The sequence below is a fragment of the Cyprinus carpio genome, chromosome B7 (assembly GCF_018340385.1).
Source record: "Cyprinus carpio isolate SPL01 chromosome B7, ASM1834038v1, whole genome shotgun sequence".
Taxonomy (NCBI): Eukaryota; Metazoa; Chordata; class Actinopteri; order Cypriniformes; family Cyprinidae; genus Cyprinus; species Cyprinus carpio.
Window position 1 is genome coordinate 42,977,675 of NC_056603.1, and position 17,776 is coordinate 42,995,450.

The 17,776-nt window shown below is 34.6% G+C and overlaps 1 protein-coding gene across 1 annotated transcript in view; it reads left to right on the top strand.

The window, feature by feature from the left end:
• The window catches only part of LOC109080050 (adhesion G protein-coupled receptor L3-like), a 288,219-nt gene that overhangs the window by 112,086 nt on the left and 158,357 nt on the right, over window positions 1–17,776 (top strand). The window lies entirely within an intron of this gene.

The following is a 17,776-nucleotide window of genomic DNA, read 5'->3' on the forward strand; positions in this document are numbered from 1 at the left end:
CTCAGCATTTCATGAAGCCTGACACTCATCACACCTCGGCGGAGTGGAAGAGTCAGACAGACCGGAATCAGAGCATAGTGTGTCTGTAATTGTTCCTGTGTGTATTCTCCATTCTTTTGCTGAAATAAATTAAAGCAGCTGCTGAGCAACACAGCATGATAACAAACAGTAACCATGTCCATCTAGTGCAGAACAATGATATTATTCTCTACAGCAAACCCCAAACCTCACGCACATAATCATGTTAAGTGTGGGGAATTTGAATGGAGAAGATTTCAGTAGGTCTGATAGAGTTTGAATGGATGTTGTAGAGTTTGATTAGGGTGTCATAGAGTTTTGGTAATGTTGTGGTGGTTTTTTAGTTGATGTTGTAGTGTTTGTTTATGTTGTATTTGTGTTTTGGAGTTTTTTGTGTGTTTTTTATAGTTACAGGATAACTTGTCATGTAGAGTTTCAGTAGAATTTGTCATGTGGAGATTCAGTAGAGGGTCATGTCGAATTTTAGCAGAATGTATCACAGATTTTCAGTAGCATGTCACAAAGTTTCTTCAGAATGTCACAGAGTTTCAGTAGAACGTCACATAAAGTTTCAGTAGAATATATCATGCAGAGTTTTATGAGAATGTGTCAAGTAGAGTTTCAGTAGGATGTATTATGAACTGTTTTAGAGTATGTTGTAGAATTACAGTATAGTATGTAGTATTGGAGTTTTACAATATATCATAGATTTTCAGTAGATTGTGTCACAGTTTTAGTATAATGTTATGTAGAGTTTCAGTAGAATGTGTCAAAGAGAGTTTCAGTAGAATGCATCACATAGAGTTTCAGTAGGATGTGTCACGTAGAGTTTGGCTTGAATATGTCATGTAGTGTTTCAGTAAAATTTGTCATGTAGAGTTTTGGTAGAATGTGTCATGTAGAGTTTCAGTAGAATGTGTCACATAGTGTTTCAGTAGTATATGTCATGTAGAGCAGTGGTTCCCAACCACGTTTCTGAAGGACCCCCAACACTGCACATTTTGCATCTCTCCTTTCTCTGACACACCCAAATTCAGGTCTTGGAGCAGGGATCTCCAACCCTGCTCCTGGAGAACTACCTTCCTGCAGACTTCAGTTCCAACCCTGCTCCAACAAACCTGTCTGTAATTATCAAGTAGCCCTGAACACCTTGATTAGCTGCTTCAGGTGTGTTTGATTAGGGTTGGAGCTGAAATCTGTAGGACAGTAGCTCTCCAGGAGTAGGGTTGGAGACCACTGTCTTGGAGTCTCTACTAATGAATTGATGATCTGAATCAGGTGTGTTTGATTAAGCTGACATAGAAAACATGCAGTGTTGGAAGGCCTCCAGGAACGTGGTTGGGAACCACTCATGTAGAGTTTCATTAGAATGTCATGTAGAGTTTAAGTAGAATTTATCAGGTAGAGTTTCAGTAGAATGTGTCACATAGAGTTTTAGTAGAATATAATAAGATAAGATAAACTTTATTGTCCTAAGGGAAATTTATATTGGACATAAACAATACAATATCTGCTGTTTATTACAAATAACATACTATGCACAAATAATATGTACAGTGACCCATCACTGCCCTACCCACAATGTACAGTGAACAACTAAATTGCACCCTACCTATCGTGCAACACACCTTTAATCATCATAATCATATAAAGTTACACACACCAAATGGAGAAGGAAAAAAAAAAAGTTTGTACATAGAGTGAAGGACATGAGTGGGATCTGAAATAATATTTTGAGCCTGTCTAATATTTTTTTTCATCAAAAAGAGCCTGAAGTGTGAGATGAGGCTTAACTCTGTAGAGTTTCAGTCGAATATTTCATGTAGAGTTATAGTAGAATGTGTCACATAGAGTTTTTCACTAGAAAATGTCATGTAGAGTTATAGTAGAATGTGTCACATAGAGTTTTTCACTAGAAAATGTCATGTAGAGTTATAGTAGAATGCATCATGTGGAGATTCAGTAGAATGTGTCATGTAGAGTTTCAGTAGAATGTCTTATGTAAAGTAGAGTGATACATTCAACAAATCTATTGAATATCAAGAGTAACAAATCACAAAGCTTATTGCTTGTTAAAATCAAGGAATTGTAATTGTCAACCCGGCCTTAGTGAAGCGCGTGTTGAGCTGTTGAGGGGAATCCTGTAGTGTGAGCTGCTCTTCTGTGTCTCCAGCCTCATTAACATGTGCAGAGATGAGAGGAGGCAAAGCTCTCCTCTAGAGACGAAACAAACTCAAACGCTTCCATCCCACTTAGCCTTTAAGCCTATTAGACAGAAAACAAGAGGAAAATCCAAACAGAGAGAGAGAGAGAGCACGTATAAAATCTATCATACTTTCATTTCACATACAAGAACACCTTAAAAATGAAAAGAGTGAAAATCTGAAAAACTTAAAATATGCTAAAACAATATATTATAATGGGTAAAGGATATTAGTATAAGGGTATTATCATAAAATAAACAATATATTTTATAATTTTTATATTTATAATTTTGTCACGCAATGCAATATTTTATTTTTCATTATATTTTGTGCTATTGCCTTTGCAATTATAAATTGTGATCCAATATTTTTACATTATGTAATGCAATATATTTTATTGCTTTCTATATTTTCTGCTGTTGCTTTTGCAGTTATAAATTTTGTCATACTGTATTTCTAAATTGTGTAATTCATTTTCCGCTATGCTTGCACAGTTCTATATGATGATATGCGAGTATTGAACTGAATTGAATTTTTGGAGAATGCAGCAGCTGGCGACGCATGCCACACTCACTCACATGTCAGGTCTGGTGTCCTCTATAGTGCTGCTTTTGTCTCTCTGTTTTTCTGTTCATTGTCAAGCGCTTAAGATCAGATTTTCCAAAGTTTACGTAACAAACCGCATTCCGAGGGCAGCGTTACTGTCCAATGGAATTTCAAAATTAGCAAATAAGATTCTGCTGCTGCCCACATCTGTGTCATATTATTTTCTCTTTGTCTGTGGTTGTGTGCTCAGTGACTGGCAGAGGTCCTCGAGATCAGAACGCACACGGCTCTTGCTCGAGTAATCTGATAGCTCTATTCGGAAGCACTACTATTCGTTGTGTGGAATTCTGCCCTCGTGGGAATAGATCTGCTTTTTCTGGGCCGCAAGCCACCTGTCTGCTCGTCATCTCACGAACACACACAGCTAATATCCAGAGGCAATAGCCATTTAAAAATAAATAAATAAAAAAGCTTTTTTTTTAAATACCTTTTTAAAATAAATGATTATATGTTAAAATAAAATATATTTATTTTACAAATATTTATTTTTGTTTTTAAAAAGACCTTAGAGAAGCTTTTTTTATGATTTGTGAGCACAGATGCAGTTTAAGAAGCTGAAAAATTCCAGGCGCAGCGTCACATAAAACATTAGTTTGCTGAGAAACTCTGAAAGGCTGATAGATTAATATGCAGGTGTTCGAGATATCACTGAGTGATTCTTCACAGTTTAGAAGGAGTGTTGTGTGTGTGTGTGTGTGTGTGTGTGTGTGTGTGTGTGTGTGTGTGTGTGTGTGTGTGTGTGTGTGTGTGTGTGTGTGTTGAATGCTGCAGTGAATTGCATCAGACATGATTTAAGTTGCTGAGGGAGGTAAGGTTTGCTATGAATATGATCTCTGTCTTCACTTATGAAATGAAGGCATTGTTGAATTTAAAGAAAACAGATTTCAGTCTAAGAATGCTGGAATTCAATATATATATATATATATATATATATATATATATATATATATATATATATATATTGTTTTGTCATCTTTTGGTATGGTATTCCTTAAAATCTCGAAACTGGTCAGTAGTTTTCAGTTGAGTTGTGAGCTGAAAATGGATTGCTGGTCATCATTTTAGCATAGTTTTTATTAATATTTTTCATTACGTTTTTGTTTTTTCATTGTTTTTTTTTTCTTTTTTTTTTTTTTTTTTTTTTTTTTATTGTTTTTAGTGTTTTTTTGGTATTTTTTTGGGTTTTTTTAAATATGTGTATATATTTTTTGTTGTTTTTTTTTTTTGTTTTAGTTATTGTTGTACATCAAGTTAAACTAAATACAAACGAGAAGTGCTGCTGTTTTTGTATTATATTATATTGTTTCAGTTAAAATGTATTTTAATTCATGTGACAATTTTTATTTATTTATTTATTTTGTTTGGTGATGTACAGTTTATTGCAAGTAATACATTGCTGAACTAACCACATACTGTAGTTTTGCACAGTTAGGCTAACAAAACAGGTTTTTAGTTAAAAAAGAAAATGCAGTGGTGCGCATTAAACTTTTTGGTATGGTGAAACACTACAGCGATACAGACACAGATGTGTTCAGTTCCTCAGTCTGAACACATCAGGAAACGCTGTTACAGACCTTAAACAAGCATTAGATCAGCTCTGTCTCTCACAGATGTGCTCGAGGTGTCAGGTAGTTGACAAGGTACTTGCCTTTGAACACTCTTCATTCACCTGATCTCAATAAACACGGCGATCTGTCACCGTCTGTGAGGATCCAGATGTTATGATGTTCTGACATATGTTTAAAACCCTCATTACTGACAACCATTTATGAACCATGATTTGCTGCCCCTTAAGGAAAAAGAAATGCACTCATAAAAAATAAAAAAAATATAAAAAATAATAATATAATAAATATGTAATTACAAATATATGTAAATGCATGACACACAAGTTTTATTAGAAATCACACGAAAGTATATTTTAGTACATCATAGATGTTTGTCGGTACATTCAGCAGTACTTTAACCATATTTCAAAGACAATAGAAGTAATTTTAATGAAATTGCATCTAAAATGTAATAGAGTCCAACTTAAGTAAAAATATTTCTAAAGTTCAACTAATTGCATTTAATTAGAATGTATTTTCGTTTAATTGCAATCAACATGCAATTACATGTCCAACAACATTACATTCATTTCACAATTCAGTATATTCTTTTAAACCATATTTATGATTTTATCATAACATATATTTATGATTGTGTTTATTTATTTTTTTATAATTTTGGGGGAGGGACGTTCTCATTCAGAACAATTTAATGGATAAAAAGTTGTCTAATTAAAGATGACTAATTTGTGTTTCCAGAAAAGAAAAACTACATAAATCTGTAGAGCAGCTAATGGTTAAATTGGTCAAGTTTTACCAGACTGACATAACCTTTAACTGACGTGAACCGACAGTCACAAAACTCTTGTTTTTATTTCATGGGATCAGAGTGAGACAGAAAATGATTTCTCTGCATCACTGAATGTTTATGTTCTTTGTCTTTTTTTTGAAAGGAAAGTGGCTGAGAGGGAAACGCACAGATTTAGATTACAAATACATCTCTCTTCATCCTTAAATTCCCTCGCTGTGTTCACCTGTGCCGATACAGACATCACTTGTGCAAAGATTCACACAAACCTGTGAGGCCAAAGCGTGACTTTTATATGCTTGTACAATCTCAGACAGGATTTTCACACAAAACTTCTAAAACTCAAGGGTTTGTGTGCTGTGAAGAAGAACAATTCAGTGATTGTCCTCAAATACAAACAAACAGCATCAAATGCTATGTTCAAAAACACAGGCACAGAAGTTGTGTGGATTTGGATATTTTTAAATAGAACTTTAAAGAAATAAATTACACTAAAATGTTGTTGCTGAAGCGTTGCATCACTTGCAAACAGTTTTTTTTTTTTTTTTTTTTTTAAGTGTAGCTTACAGTGAAATGTTTTTGGTCAAAAGTCCTGTTCTACATACTGTAACTATATAATCATCCATACATCCATCCATTATGGTGCATGCACAAAAGTTTGTGCAAGTCACATCGGGTAAGGACAGGTTGTCGAAGATAAAAAAAAAAAAAAAACTTGTTGCTAGAGGTATTTCTGGTTATTAGGTTTGGGAATCCAAGAAATCAATTCCAATTCTGGATTCAGATATTAAAGGTCAGGAATCACATACTTGTTGTAAAATTCCACCTATCGAATCAGTACTGATCCAGTAGATTAAAGAGTAGTCAGAAAGTCCAACAGCCAGTGGCACTGCGAAGTGTTGAGCCTCAGCTGGACCAGTTTGTGAATGAGCTGTTGATGGATGATTGTGTTGAATGCTGAACTGAAGTCTATGAACAGCATTCTGACTTATGAGTCTTTTTTGTCTAGATGTGTGAGTGCTGAGTGGAGGGTAGTTGAGATGGCATCATCGGTCGAGCGGTTGGACCGATATGCAAACTGGAATGGATGTGGGAACAACAGCCTGACTAAGCGAGATGTTAAAAATGTCTGTGAAGACATCAGTGAGTTCTGCTGCACAGTCTCTCAGTACACGCCCAGGGATGTTGTCAGGACCCAGAGCTTTGCATGCATTGATCCTGCTGAAGGATCTCCTCACGCTGTCTTGGGTCAGTGTCGTCACATGGTCACCGGGAGGAGGTGGAGTCTTCTGTGCAGTGGTGCTGTTTTGTGCCTCAAAGTGAGCGAAGAAGGCGTTCAGCTCGTTCAGCAGGGAGATGGTGCTGTCACAGGTCTGCTGTGGGGGCTGAATCATTCATTCCATCATTGGCAGATTCATCCAGTAACCTAACAACTAATGTCTTTGAGTCACTGAATCATTCATTCATACATTACATGTTGTTTTGTTTAGTTGTCTTAAGAATTTTGAGAGACCATGACCTATAATTAAATAAATAAATAAATACATAATCAATTTATCCAGAATCGTGCACCTCTGTTTTGCACACAAGCAGCTCTTAAACGAGTCCTGCTGATTTTTGGTATCCAGCTGCAATTAAATGTGATTCAAAAAGAGACTGAATTGATGTCTGAATGTTTGACTTTGTTTTTTTGTTTTTTTTAACACATTGGAATCGAATCTGGGAATTGATAAGAATCAGAATCAGAATCTTTAAAATTCAAACGATATCCAACTCTACTGGTTATCAAGTTGCTGCTTCACGAAAGACACAGTAGTGCAGTGGAAGCTGTATTACACTGTTTCTGTATTGAGTATCTGTGTTGTCTTCATTATCCTACAGGAGGGAAAGAAAACACACACACACACACACACACACACACACACACACAGGTCGAGTGGAGTTTTATCTGTATAGAATAAACAAATTACAACAGCAATAAAAGCATGCAAATGTTGTGTGATTACCTCTGGAGTTTAATAATCCTGACAAAAACAACAGGGTTTCTAGCACTCCGTGCCTGGACCTCTAAAGAGGAAGAAAAAACACACACGAAAAAAACCTTTTACATGCACTCGGGATAAAATAGAGATATAGGCAGTGTGTGTGTGTGTGTGTGTGTGATTGTGCGTGCATGTGCATGCGTGAGTGAGTGTGTGTGTGTGTGGGGCTCGGGATAAAATGCTAAGGCTTAAAGGTTCAAGCAATGCCAGATTCCTGCCCTCATCCACTTGCCCGGGAAATATTTCCACCATATTGGATATGTATGTGTACATTTGTTTTTGTAAAATATTCCTTCTTAGACTAGTCTTTTTGTACCAGATCTGTAGTTGATTTGGCATGCACTTAGTGTGGTGTGTCCTTGTCAATAATCATTAAAAACATGTTGATGTTTGAATTTAACATGACTGCCAGAGGCCAGTAATGTAGTGCACAGCCTTAATAAAACAGCTGAAATCTGTGAATGGAATTAGCTATCTGGGAAATGCATGAAAAATCTTACTATAAAAATGGTTATCGTTTGAGCTTCATTTCACTCACAGGTTGAGATCTGTTTTTAAGCACCAAATATTACTTGATCATGTCACACTGAAGACTGGAGTAATTATGCAGAGAATTCAGCTTTGATCACAGAATAAATTATATTTTATGATTCACACAGAATTTTTTTTTTAAATTGTAAAAAAAAAAAAAAAAAAAAAAAAAAATCAAAATATTACTGTTTTTACTTTATCTTTATTCAAATAAATGCATCAAAGTGTTAAAGCCCAGAGCTTCTTCATGCAGAAATATCTTTCACAAAGATCTATCTTGAAATTAACATTCAGTTCCAAACATGTTTTCACCTACCGCAGGTTAATGACAACACAAATCGACATTCACAGCGCATTTCATTTCTATAATGTAACATATTTCCTAGTGAAAAATTATTCAGTGTGAAAAAAACACATGCTGTCATTCTTCATAAGTGGCACAAAGTGCTTTCAGTCAAGAACTCTGCGTATAAACACAATATCAGAGTACATGAAATGCTCTCAAAGGTAGTAAAACTGCTTTATACCGATGGAGAGGCTTCTTGTCAAAATTGATTTTCTCTCTGTGTGACGGTATGTTTTGCTAATGTCAGCATTTGAAATCAAAATGCATCTCTATCGCATGCTTTTACGCATTATATGCACACACACTGATCTCATCCTTTCATTCAGCCTTACGGAGTTGTTCTGTCAACGTGAAATTAAAATTGACTTTTTACTGTCTTAAACTCCAAGTGGCTTGATTTGTTGGAATGCTTATGATGTGTAGTTTGAGAGGCTTGTAATTTATGTTACAGTATCTCTTCTGCTCATCGGTGCCGTTTATAATGACAGAAAATTAGTGGTGCAGAGATTATTTTGACTGCACACTATATCTTCTAAATGCAAATTGTGTTGTTGTTTCGCAGCACATTAGCCTATAGAGAACCGTAATTCATACTGAAAGCCACAAAACTTATATTTCAATTAATTTTATGGGGACTTAAAATGTTCCTGATTTTATTGTGTACAGTTCAGTGCGAGTTCTTTTTAAAGATCAAATGATTTTCCTGAAAATTTTCATCTGAAATGATCTTTTTGCTGATGTCATCTAGACTACTTATTATGACTACTTATTTAGGCAAACTCGCATGCATTCACGCTTCATTGTGACACAAACTACTGGTCAAAAGTTTGGGGGTAAGTTTTTTTTTTTTTTTTTTTTAAATAAATGAATGCTTTTATTCAAAAAGCATTCATTCAATTAGTCAAAAATTACAGTAAAGACATTTAAAATGTTGCAAAGATTTCCATTTCAAATAAATGCCGTTCAAGAATCCTGAAAATAACATGTATCGTGGTTTCCATAAAAATATTTGTCAACACAACTGTTTTCAACATTGATAATAATCAGAAATGTTTATTGAGCAGCAAATCATCATATTACAATGATTTCTGAAGATCATGTCACACTGAAGACTGGAGTAATGATGCTGAAAATACAGCTGCACATCACAGGAATAAATTATATTTCGCATTTAATTCACATAGAATACAGTTATATAAAAATTTCACAATTTCCCTGTTTTTCCTGTATTTTTAATCAAATAAATATAGCCTTGGTGAGCAGAAGAGACTTGAATAAAAATAAATCTTACTGACCCTAAACCTTTGAACTGTAGTGTAACACCCACTTTCCACATTACTGATGATTAATGAAATCAAGTCTTGTCCTACTTTTTTGTTGAACAAACCATCTCACTTGGGACCTGTGTGACATTATGAAAGCAAAATTGTCTGTGAATGGCAACTCAGGTTGACTTTAATAATGTAATGCAACAAAAGGTGAACAGCAAGAGGCAGAGTGAAATGCTGAAGTCAGATGGACAGAATTAGAACACACACACACACACACACACACACACACACACACACACACACACACACACACACACACACACACACACACACACACACACACACACACACACACACACACACACACACACGCACACATCTAAGTGCAGTTTTCCAATTACAGCAATATTTCATCAGTCTCTAAATTGTGGCTGTAGTTCTGCTCAAAATACAGGCCTCATTACTAACAATCTCTCTTTTCATCCATTTCATTTACTTTAGTCTAATTTGCTCTAGTTATTTTGAGTTAATTACTAATTACTCTAATATTTTACATCTAATTACTGTAGAAAGAGAGCTGCACATCAACAGTTTGTTGATCAGTCTTATTGAGTGTGTGTCTGTGAATGTTTGTGTATGTAGTTGCATTAATATACTGTATTCTCAATTGATTGGGAAGTTGATTACATGATTAATTAATCAGAAAATCAGAATAAATTACATATCAATAACTTATTAAAATATATTGATTTAATAAATGCACTTTACAATAAGTTTCTTTAGTTAATGCATTAATTAACAGTAAACAATACATATCTTAAGTATTTGTTAGTTAACTTTAGCTAATGCATTTACAAATGCTCATTATTGCTCTTTGTTAGTTAATGTTAGTTAATGCATTGAAGTTAACTGACAAATGTTCCTTATTTGTTAGCTAATGTCAGTTAATTGATCTTTGTTAACAAAGTTAATATGAATGCAACTGTTCATTGTTAGTTAATATTAGCTCAGGTCCAATTTTCGATTTATAATATACTGTTAAAAATTAGTCACGCTTTAGTTTGGGAACCAATTCTCAGTATTAACTAACTATTAGCTATGAATTTTGCCTCAATAAACTCCTAGTTTGCTGCTTATCAATAGTTTGTAAGGTATAGTAGTTGTTAAGTTAAGGTCTGTGGCTGGATTAAGGAATATAGAATATGGTCATGCAGAATAAGGCATTAATATGAGCTTTATAAGCACTAATAAACAGCTAATATTTTAGCAATGTGGGTGCTAATAAGCAACTAGTTAATAGTTAGAATTGGTCCCTAAACGAAAGTGTATATACTGTATATGAAAGAAAGAAAAAAACTTGTTTAATCACAATTAAACTTCACAGAGTGGGTACCTTTCAATTTAGTGCCCCCAAAAATAATTTTTATTTTTCCCTTAATTCTGTGTTCTCCTTTTAATTTTTTCTAGATTCTGTGTTTTAGGATTTAATGCAAATTTCTAATCAAAAATGGTGTCTAATTAAATTAATTAATAATATTTTAATATGTAATCAAATGAAAATAATTCATTTAGAGAAAAAAAAAGTTATTATTATTATTATTATTATTTTGTCAAATAAGATGCTGCACAATGCAACTGTGTAAAATAAACATGGATAAAACAATACCTTAGTTGAATGATATTCCTCAAAATTATTATTATTATTATTTCTTTGATACGTAATCTTAGTATAGGGTAGTATTATATTTCTGTCATAATTTCTTCAATTAAAACCGGACTTTTATTTTGACGGGTTGTCGTGAAGGTCTTTCAGTTTTACTTTTGCTTTCAGTGTGTGTGTGTCCTCATATATTGAGATGCAGACACTGAAAACACAGTGAGTGTCATGTGTTTGAGTTTGCAAACAAACATACACCACTCATCCACATGCAGTCTTATTAGTGAAATGCTACTGTCATGCTTATTCATGCAGTTTGATTAAGCCATATCAAGTAAAAATATCCTGAGCTTATCATTGTTGTCAATATGATATTGTTTATTGTCCAGCCCAGAGGACAAGTAATAGTAATCCTTATAGCAAACAATTTCATGAATTGAGATCTTTAGAAGTCAGTCTATCTCTGGTCTACAGTTCACAGCAACTGAGACACACACACACTAACAATCCGTCCAATCAAGACACATGTTTCATGTCATCATAACTAACACAATCTTTCTCTCTGCCTTTTATCCATCTTCCTAATTGGCTGGTGGGAGTAGAAATATAGAAACGTGTTTGATGTTCTTCATATTTTCCTCAGTCCGTGGCTTGTATCTCCCGTCAGTATCCGTGTCCATCGGTCTCTCCAGAGACGTGGTGATTATATCATGTCTGCGGGTCAGCAGGGCACAGGAGGAATTTAACTCCAGCTAGGTTGACGTGATTTATTGAAACTGTGCAACACGTTTGCACGACTGGTACAGCGCTGAACCTCCTGCAGGCCAAGAGGAAACAGCTGGCTGCTGTCGAAGCGTTTCATTGGTCGATGAGGATTGATGGCCCGTGAGATTGGCTGTCCTGTGGAGTTACTGTAAGCTGTTAGTGTTTTCCTCCTTTTATATATTCTCTTGGAAACACTATGTTTTTTTCTCTCTCTCTCTCTCTCTCTATATATATATATATATTACTGTAAGTTACTATAACTATTTCTAAGTTGTGCAGTAGGGTGCAACAGGGCTAAAGGCACACCTAAAGAATAAAAAGTGCTTTTCACTGCGCCTAAAATGTATAATTGCAGAAAAATATATATGTTTGTATTGAACATTAATGGAACAATAGATAATGAGCCCTATTTTAACGATCTAAGCGCATGGTCTAAACAGCACGGCACAGGTGCACTCAGGCCGTGTCCGAATCCACTTTTTCCAGTTTAACGACGTGAAAATGGTCCGCGCGCCCATTGCATGGTCTAAACGGGTTGTCCCTATTCTCTTAATGAGTAATGCGTGTTTTTTGGGTGTAACGTGCAATAAACCAATCAGGTCAGAGTGTCTTATCTAATTAGCTTTACAAGTGAGTTGGGATCATGGCATGTTTGGTTTTTTAATGGCGGAATGTAATTTTTATTTTTTTTTTTATGTTTGTGTTCTGCTGCACATTCCTGTGTGTGTAATAAGCAAAGTGTACATGCGTTGTGCACCCAGCTATAGGTGCATATTACTAATGCGCTCTTTAAATAACAAGTCATACAAGTCATTTATTTTGTTTAAAAATCTTATAAATGTATGAGGTGGCAAAGGAGGCCTTTTACCCCACACACCCGGTAAAAGGCACACTGTATTAATACAATTTTTTTTATTTTTTTATGTAGGATAAGTCTATAGTGAAAATGGGGGATGTCATGATTTCCTCGTTGGTTGATTCATGTACTGTTGATGTACTATGTCTTGTATGTTCATTGTATTTATTATTTTTTTTTGTATTTTATATGGAACTTTTTATGGCGGCTTTCTTGGCCAGGGCTCCTTCGTAAAAGAGACTTGTTCTCAAAGGATTTCCCTGGTTAAATAAGGGTTAAATAAATAAATAAAAAATTTGTTCAAAACAATCATTTTGGCAAAGTTTTTACTTTTTTCTCCCTATTTTGAAAAATGAAAGAATTCATTTTTGTTCAATAAATATACTGTCAGTAAAATACGTTAAAATAAAGATAGATTTTAAAAACTGTAAAAAAAAAAATTAAAGATTCTGAAAGGAGATCCAATAATAATTTAATATAGATTTACAGTAGTAAAAATGATATTTTATTATATGATGAGATTAATATCATGTTTTTAAATATGATGGTTTCATTCTAAACATGGTGAACATCTCTTATACTGACACCAAACATAATATATTATTTACTGTCTGAATCTAACCATGTCATGTCAACAAATGGTAAAGTCAGCCATCTATTAATTATCATGTTAATTACTCTGTGCCTTTAGCCCTAACAACAGGGGTGCTTTTTACTCCAAATACTTTTACATATTCTTCCGTTATTTAAAAAAAAATGTTGCTTTAATTATCCTTAAAACTGAAAATCGTTATGAAGAACTTTGTCTCAAAATATATACTTTCAATTTAGCGATTCTCACTTAATATTTAAATCTACAACATAAAAAAAAAACAAAAAAAAAAAAACATAAAATTTTAGATTAAGTAAGCACAGAATCAATTTGTTCCCAATATTTGCTGCACAATATTGGGAAAAAAAATCTGATGTTGCAGTATTATATATATCTTGTGATATGAAAAAAGCAGTATTTTTTTTACCAGATTACTTAAATATGTGGCTTTATTTGGAAAGAATGATTCATACTAGGGTTAGTGGAGTGATTTTTGGTTAGTGAATCTACATGAAAAAACAAAAAACCCTTGCCCTGCCAAGATTTTCACTGGCCAAGCCAAACAAACAAACAAACAAGTAATTAAACAAACAAATAAATGAATTGGTTAGTTATTGTTTGTTGTAACATTGAATTGTAATAAATAAGCCACCACAATTTTATATGCAAGTGAAATTTCACAATTATCGATTCCAATTTCAGTTAGTCCAGTAAACAAATTACAAGCAATAGCACAAATCAATATACAGGTCCTTCTCAAAAAATGTGCATATTGTGATAAAAGTTCATTATTTTCCATAATGTAATGATAAAAATTAAACTTTCATATATTTTAGATTCATTGCACACCAACTGAAATATTTCAGGTCTTTTATTGTTTTAATACTGATGATTTTGGCATACAGCTCATGAAAGCCCAAAATTCCTATCTCAAAAAATTAGCATATTTCATCCGACCAATAAAAGAAAAGTGTTTTTAATACAAAAAAGTCAACCTTCAAATAATTATGTTCAGTTATGCACTCAATACTTGGTCGGGAATCCTTTTGCAAAAATGACTGCTTCAATGCGGCGTGGCATGGAGGCAATCAGCCTGTGGCACTGCTGAGGTGTTATGGAGGCCCAGGATGCTTCGATAGCGGCCTTAAGCTCATCCAGAGTGTTGGGTCTTGCGTCTCTCAACTTTCTCTTCACAATATCCCACAGATTCTCTATGGGGTTCAGGTCAGGAGAGTTGGCAGGCCAATTGAGCACAGTAATACCATGGTCAGTAAACCATTTACCGGTGGTTTTGGCACTGTGAGCAGGTGCCAGGTCGTGCTGAAAAACGAAATCTTCATCTCCATAAAGCTTTTCAGCAGATGGAAGCATGAAGTGCTCCAAAATCTCCTGATAGCTAGCTGCATTGACCCTGCCCTTGATAAAACACAGTGGACCAACACCAGCAGCTGACATGGCACTCCAGACCATCACTGACTGTGGGTACTTGATACTGGACTTCAGGCATTTTGGCATTTCCTTCTCCCCAGTCTTCCTCCAGACTCTGGCACCTTGATTTCCGAATGACATTCAAAATTTGCTTCATCCGAAAAAAGTACTTTGGACCACTGGGCAACAGTCCAGTGCTGCTTCTCTGTAGCCCAGGTCATGCGCTTCTGCCGCTGTTTCTGGTTCAAAAGCACACGCCTGTGCACGGTGGCTCTGGATGTTTCTACTCCAGACTCAGTCCACTGCTTCCGCAGGTCCCCCAAGGTCTGGAATCGGTCCTTCTCCACAATCTTCCTCAGGGTCCGGTCACCTCTTCTCGTTGTGCAGCGTTTTTTTGCCACACTTTTTCCTTCCCACAGACTTCCCACTGAGGTGCCTTGATACAGCACTCTGGGAACAGCCTATTCGTTCAGAAATTTCTTTCTGTGTCTTACCCTCTCGCTTGAGGGTGTCAATGATGGCCTTCTGGACAGCAGTCAGGTCGGCAGTCTTACCCATGATTGCGGTTTTGAGTAATGAACCAGGCTGGGAGTTTTTAAAAGCCTCAGGAATCTTTTTGCAGGTGTTTAGAGTTAATTAGTTGATTCAGATGATTAGGTTAATAGCTCGTTTAGAGAACCTTTTCATGATATGCTAATTTTTTGAGATAGGAATTTTGGGTTTTCATGAGCTGTATGCCAAAATCATCAGTATTAAAACAATAAAAGACCTGAAATATTTCAGTTGGTGTGCAATGAATCTAAAATATATGAAAGTTTAATTTTTATCATTACATTATGGAAAATAATGAACTTTTATCACAATATGCTAATTTTTTGAGAAGGACCTGTAATAGAATGAAGTTTTAAAAGAAATAAGCAGTGCTTTAAGTCTTTCAGCTCGGTCTAACAGAAGTATTCAGGTACAGAAATTAAATAATCCAATATAAAATGACACTAGTCTTCACTGTATAAATTATAGATTAATCCTTGTTAAAGGTACAAAAATTATTCAGTAATGAATGTATTGCTTATTGTTAGTTAATTTAAGTTAATGCATTAAATAACATTGACTAATAGGACTGTATCGTAAAGTGTTAGCGTTTTCTCTGTGTTGTGTTTTTCATTGGAGTGACCGCAGGAGACTTTGCGTGGTTTAGACTGATCGCTCTAACAGACACACTCGAGTCATGGAAATAACACATGTTCATGTCTTAATGTGAGGTCTGTCAGTACCGTTCCTGTTAATAAACTCAGACCTGTTTCTACCGATTTCATAATAGTCAAGGAACCGTTATTCACAGCAAATGAAATGTAATCCATCAAGACAAGCTTTATATGACGGCTTGACAAAGCGGTTTACACAGACGGAGGTCTAACATACTGTGACTAGCTTGAAGACTTGAGCAGTCTGAAAAAAAAGTTTACATCTGTAGGGATGTAGACAAGGTGCTGAGGTGTTCGTGGTAGTTGCTAGGTAGTAACTAAGTTGTTTGCAAGAGTATTGAGTGCAACAGTCTTGTCCTGAAAGAGTAAATCCCATTCATTTGAATTGAATGATTTAAGACTTGATTTTCAATGATAACTTACAAAACTTTTAAAGACAAACCCACTGTGAACACTGTGCTTTTTTGAAGCCATTAACATGCATCACATCAGCATAAAACATATATTCATGTTAAAATGGAACGGCATACTTATTCTAACCTGTTCTTATTAAAACACATTAAAGAATAAATGATCATACTAAATGTTATTACATTTTAAGTTATTACGATTTAAATAGATTAATAGATTCAATGTTATCTTATGGTTTCTAAATATATCTGACAAGGCTTTTTGGTTTATGAACTATTGTTACACTGACATTTTTCTGTAAATCATGGTAAAATTATATAAAAAAATAAAATAAAATTTTTATTGTTTTGATGCTTGAAAACCCTTTCTCATCTCTGGCCCTTAAAATTGGCTAAATGAATGAATGAATGAATAAATAACATATTTAAATACATATACTGTACATATTTAAAATCATTAAATCAGTAGTTTAAAATTTATCCAACATATTTATTTTTGATTGTGTTTCGGAGTGCATCATGGGTCTGTAGTTCCTTCCCTCATTAAAACCATAAAGTTCGCAGTCTTGTATCTTGTACTTGCCTGTTATATAGATCGATAGTGGATTTTACCAATACCGATAACTAGGTTGGACCACACTGGCTGATAACTGATTAACTCACTGATAGTATTTAAAATGGATATTGAATGAAAACAAATATACCACTCCATGTAAAATACTGCTATAATGTATTACAAACAATTACTGTACTTTTAAAATATAGATAAATATTAATATATTAGTAATACATTGATCGTTAGTTCATAGTGTATTAACAGTCTTTAAAAAAAAAAAAAAAAAAGATTTAGTAAATGTTGTTGAAATTATCACCTTAACAATAAACAACACTTCTACAGCCGAAAGCTATAATTATGGGTTTTTGCAATTGATTATCGGTGCCGATAATTGGCATAACCGATCAATCGGTCTCCTTCTAATGTTGATGCAGTCTGAAACTCTGTGCCGATTTAATTGGATGTAGCTTGAAAATCTTTTGAAAAAACCTTCACATGGTACATGTTAGCTTTATCAAGACATCATAATGACAATGTGATATTAGAGCTCATGAGACAATTATGACATTCTTATTTGCCATTTTCATTCATCTGCATAACCTTTAATGCATGTTCTGATGAGCAATCATCCCTGTGCTGTTTCTGATATTTCACTCTATCCGGGCAATTTAGTCATCACATACTTAGAATAAATACCTTTCATGCTCCAAATAGCTCTTACCAAGCATTTTGAAGCATATCGCTGGTCTAATTCTATGTAGTTTTGTTGGAAAGCCGTTTTGCTATGGCCATTAAGTTCGCTGCCATTCTGCTGATGATGGCCGCTCTCTTCCTCAGGCTGCTGCTCAGATCTTGGTCAAGCTGTGAGCCGTTATGATACGTCAATGTGTGACGCCAGTGTCCGGTGCGGCCCCGTCTCTGATGTCTTTGAGCG